Source organism: Etheostoma spectabile, chromosome 8, assembly GCF_008692095.1.
Source record: "Etheostoma spectabile isolate EspeVRDwgs_2016 chromosome 8, UIUC_Espe_1.0, whole genome shotgun sequence".
In the NCBI taxonomy this organism is placed as follows: domain Eukaryota; kingdom Metazoa; phylum Chordata; class Actinopteri; order Perciformes; family Percidae; genus Etheostoma; species Etheostoma spectabile.
The window spans coordinates 27,524,154-27,529,217 of NC_045740.1; the positions used below are offsets into that span (position 1 = coordinate 27,524,154).

The window sequence follows — 5,064 nt, forward strand, 5'->3', positions numbered from 1 at the left end:
TCAAATTTTGGCAAGACAAAAGTTTTGTTGCCTATACATAAATTGAACAAATTTACTATAAATACTAAAATATGTCAGCAATTTAAATAGTGGTGCTGTGAGATTCAAATTTAATATCTTGTATGACTTCCATGAGCTTGAAGGACTGCATCCATGCGGTTGGCAAGGATTCATACAATGATTGATGAAGTGATCAGAATAGCTAGGAAAGCAGTCTTCTGCCTCCCAGAGTTCATCAATATTCTTTGGTTTGGTCTTCCATGCTTCCTCTTCATCCTACCCCACATCTGCTCAATGTAGTTCATGTCTGGTGACTGGGCCGGCCAATCCCGGAGGATCTTGATCTCTTCGCCTTGGAGAACTTTGAAGTGGAGATGGAAGTAGGTGATGGAGCACCATCCTGCTGAAATTTGCCCTTTTTTATGGTTGGAAATATAAAGGTAGCTAAGATTTCTTGGTATTTGAGACTTTTGATGTTGCCTTCCACCTCCAGATCTCTTGCACACCCCATACTGGATGTAACCCCAGACCATGATTTTTCCGCCACCAAACTTCACTGTTTTCTGGGTAAATCTTGGATCCATGCGGGCTCCAGTAGGTCTCCTGCAATATTTGCAGCAACTGTGGTGTAATTCAACAGAAGATTCATCTGAAAAATCCACTTTCTTCCACTTCTCCAGTGTCCATCCTTTTAGCAGAAGGTGGGCCTTGGCAAATGCCACACGGTTTTTTCAATAGTCCTTTGTTAAGTGCTGGCTTCTGGGCACATGATTCGACATGGAGGCCATTTCAAGACGAACCGACAAACGGTTCTGTTTACACAGGGACTTCAGGGGACCAGGTCTGGTGAGCTCTGCTGCAGTGGAAAATGGGCTGCCTTGGATTTTCGAGCCAACAAACGGTCCTCTCGCAGCAGTTGCTTTGGCGGGGTCTGCCTGACCTGGGCTTGTCAAAAACGTCTCCAGTGTCTTCAAGGTTTTTTTATCCTCTGTACTTGACGCTGAGCACATTGAATCTCTGCCACATCAGCAGTGGATCTGGTCTTCACCTCTTGATAATCAAACTTTAGTCTTAGGTTGAATCTTAGGCCTGTTTGCAGATGTCTAGTTGCAGTTGATGTGAAGGTCAGTGTACTGGGGTTGTTTTTATACACACCTGAGCCTAATTGATCCTTATTATCCCAGGTGAAGCTCATATGACAAGGCGAGAATACTTATGTCTTTGCAAAAATTGACTCAATGGGCTTTACCAAGCTGTGAATATAGAATACTTTTTGACAGTTTCTTTTTGCACTGAAACATTATTACAAAAGCTGTTGGGATTAAAATGAGCCATTTCTTGTAAATAAATCTTGATTAGAAATATATTTCAGCGGCACTTCAGGTCAATTTGTACACAAGCGACAAGACTTTTGTCAGGGACTGTAGTAGAAAACGCAAAAGGTGTTCCTAATAACATTAATGATGGCTCTATTCTATTCCAGCCCAGACAAATCAATAAATCAAAATAACGTTACCATTTCACAAACTGCTGTGAGACCGGGTTGTCTAGTGTCCCAGAAAGCCATGAGTCCCAGTGCAAATACACCGGACCCGGAAACTGAGGCAGCTGAACGGAATCCATTAACAATTTTTTTATTTGCCCCTGTATTTCCAACTCTGACATGTCAAAATGTCTTTCACATAAAAGGCCTGTGAGTGCTTTTATTTTTTTTAACAGAATAAATCATTTTTTCCTTATAATATTTGTGTGTGTCTAAGTGTTGTACAAACTAAGCTCACTAAGATGGCTTGCTGGGGCATAGTTAATGGTATTATCATTGGATATCTATATTATTATTATTATTAGTTCCACATGTTCTTTTTCAACTGTGACATGGGAGTGATAGCGGTCATGTAATCTTGATTTATTTATAATTTATCATCATTATTATTGTGAAATTAGTGTTCATAAACGAGTAACGTATGGATTTTCAACAATTTCAAGTGAATAATATAACAATTTACAAAAAGATATTTTTAAAGCTTGTGTCTTCTAGTCACAATGAACATGAGACAAACAAAACACTTCTTTACTTGTTCCTAAACTAAATCATAAGACACAGGATTAAAAATGTGTTTTAAGATGAGACTTAAAGGTCCCATGGCATGAAAATTGCACTTTATGAGTTTTTTTTTAAATTATATACATTCCCCAAGCCTATGGCCCCCCAATGGCTTGAAATGGCAATAGGTGTAAACCGAGCACTGGGTATCCTGCTCTGCCTTAGAGAAAATGAAAGCTCAGATGGGCCAATCTGGTAACCTTTGCCCCTTATGAGCTCATAAGGGGCAAAGGTTCTCCCCTCGCCTCCTCCAAAGCTAGAGACTCAGAAATGGCACATACTAAGGAAAGCTCATCATGGGACTGGCTCCAGTGGCTGTAATTCTGCACCAAGGCTGAATTTTGGGAAAGAGACTTCAGACATGGTATTAGGGGACCACTAAGGTCTATATAAAAGAGACTTCAGATACAGTATTAGGGGACCACTAAGGTCTATATAAAAGAGACTTCAGATACAGTATTAGGGGACTACTAAGGTCTATATAAAAGAGACTTCAGATACAGTATTAGGGGACCACTAAGGTCTATATAAGAGACTTCAGATACAGTATTATGGGACCACTAAGGTCTATATAAAAGCATCCGAAGAGCACCATGTCATGGGACCTTTAAAGATCTCGGCAGTAGGCCTAGAGGAGGACCTAAATTGGTTTGTTCCAGCTAAAATGAACTGATTAGATGTTTACTATACAGAAGACTTCAAACATATCCCCTTTGTTTTTAATTGAGAAAATAATGAAACAATGTAATTTAGCCAGTTATCCTCTCACAAATAAATAGCCTACCTCCACTTATCAATTTTGAGATTAATTTTCGAACATTTATGAAAGAAACAACATGTAGAGAAGATGAAAAAGAAAAAAAACAAGGGTGGAAGCGTCTTTCACTGTCTATGCTTGCTGCGCGTGGACTTCCTAGAGTGTTGCTATGGTTACCAGCGATAACTTTGTCGAAGTCCCTCCCTTCTGTTTGCCCAGTAAGTGCTCAGTCAAATTCCTGCACTCACATCAGTTGACTTGTAGGTTAACTGCAAGCGGACAAGGCTGGTACAGTACCAACGGAGACAATGAATTCCTCCAACCTGTCTCACTTTTCACTCACCGGTACGTAACGTGAACTTTTGTTCTCCAACATTCCGCTAACGTTCCAAGTAGCGTTAAGTTTGCTCTTTGCTGGTGCTGTTAGCCTAACGGTAATGTTACAGCAATTATCTAGCAGCACGTTAAGCTAAGTGTTACCTAACGTGAAGCTAATTTAGTTAACGCAAAAAATTTGTTTAGCACAGCGTCAATGAGACTTTTTCTGTCACAGGAAGTTTCACAATAAAAGAAAGTGTGGCTACAGGGTAGGAAGTAAATGGTTTATCTTGTTACACGTGTTGGTTCCTGCTGTTGTCTGCCCTTAACGTAGCAAGCGCAGTTGGTTTTGCTTATCACTCTTTTAGCATTATGTTTAACGTGTCGTATTGGAATTTCTGTTGTAACAATTAAGTATTTGAAAGTTGACAGTGACAGGCAAATTGCAGTCAACGCTGCAGATGATTCGTGTTATATATGTGGGGAAATGGTCGTGACCTCACTCCAGGAAGCGAAGTAACTGAATTTGACGACTTGAAGTTACTTGTTAAACCTGAAATGCCCACCTAACAGAATTAGGTAATATTTGGTAAACCTTTTGAACAGTATCCCTCGCCAGATATGTTGTGCTGTGCTATAGTCACACTCTGTTATGGCTGGCCATAGAGCCATAATTCTATGAAAACCGAAAAACTGTGTAATTAGAAACACCATGGACACATTTTATTTTCTTCTAAAGGTAGGTTCAAGAGACAAGTGTTTTGATCAGCTACATCTTTCATTGTAGTATTTGAATAGAGAATATTACTTTTAGGAGGGAAAAACAGAGAGAAACGAGCTGCAGATCAGACTAGATTAGATTAGATAATACTTAATTCATCCCACAGCGGGGGGATTTACTTCTGCTATTATGTTCTCTTGTGATATCTTTCTTAACCGCATTTGTCACCGTAGGCACTTAAAACCAACTTTAATTGGATCTGTGCACATTTACACACACAAGTTATTTTTTGGAAATGAATCATGTCATATAGTCCAGTAAGAGCTAGATGTAGCCTACTCAGTAGTTTTGTAAATCTTGTCAAGGTTTGTCCTAATTTGTGCCTCTTTTAGACCTGTGTCAGGCTGCACACTGTAAATCATAGGTTGACATTGTTGATTGTGGCTTTTTTTCAAATCATATTGTTGTTGATAGTGACTTAGGAAAGAAGGACCATTCAAGGGTAAGGTAAGTTCAAGGTTTCCCCCTGAAAAGAACTTTTCAGGGGGAAACTTGTCTTTCTTTTTTTCGACGAGGGCCCGGCCGGGGCCAGTCATGTAGAGCCCAGTGATCACAGAATCATGGGCTGAATTAAGAAATTCTTAATTTAAAAATGCCATCCGACAAATTCCAAACATTATCTCATGTTAAGTCAGTGCTAAAAGCTAACTGGAAATTTGAAAACATGACTACGTCTAAGTTTCCAGCTGAGCAGTAAAAAAAACCCACAAAAAACTGTAGTATTAAAAAAACGTATAATAATACATTGAAAAACAATTCCCAGTGGCTTAGGCCTAGTGGGCCACCAGGCTTGCAATACACTAGAGAAACACAGAAGTTGATACAAAAGAAACAAAAGATGCGTCATTTGCAGAAACCTGTTGTGGCCACGACTATAGACCACACAGTAAATGTGTCTCTCTGTATCCCTGACCACAGTGCGTTCTTCATATGTCGCTTATGAGCATTGTGTGACCTCTGTAGTCAAGATAATCTCACATCTGTTGAACACACCGAATCTTATTTGCATGTAGAATGCAAGACATTTTGGGTATCTATACTTTACTGCAGTATTTATTTGACAGCAGACCTTTTGCTTCTACTCCTTACATTTTCACACAATTA

The 5,064-nt window shown here is 39.5% G+C and overlaps 1 protein-coding gene and 1 long non-coding RNA gene across 2 annotated transcripts in view; one reads left to right on the forward strand and one right to left on the reverse strand.

The window, feature by feature from the left end:
* Positions 1 to 3,031: 3,031 nt before the first annotated feature.
* Positions 3,032 to 5,064, forward strand: part of cracr2aa (calcium release activated channel regulator 2Aa) — a 29,580-nt gene continuing 27,547 nt past the window's right edge. Inside the window, exon 1 of the mRNA XM_032523851.1 lies at positions 3,032 to 3,206. The gene's annotated coding sequence lies outside the window, so the exon portion shown is untranslated. The remainder of the gene's footprint in view (positions 3,207 to 5,064) is intronic.
* Positions 4,750 to 5,064, reverse strand: part of LOC116694248 (uncharacterized) — a 15,435-nt gene continuing 15,120 nt past the window's right edge. Inside the window, exon 4 of the long non-coding RNA XR_004333092.1 lies at positions 4,750 to 4,760. This is a non-coding gene — a long non-coding RNA (uncharacterized LOC116694248). The remainder of the gene's footprint in view (positions 4,761 to 5,064) is intronic.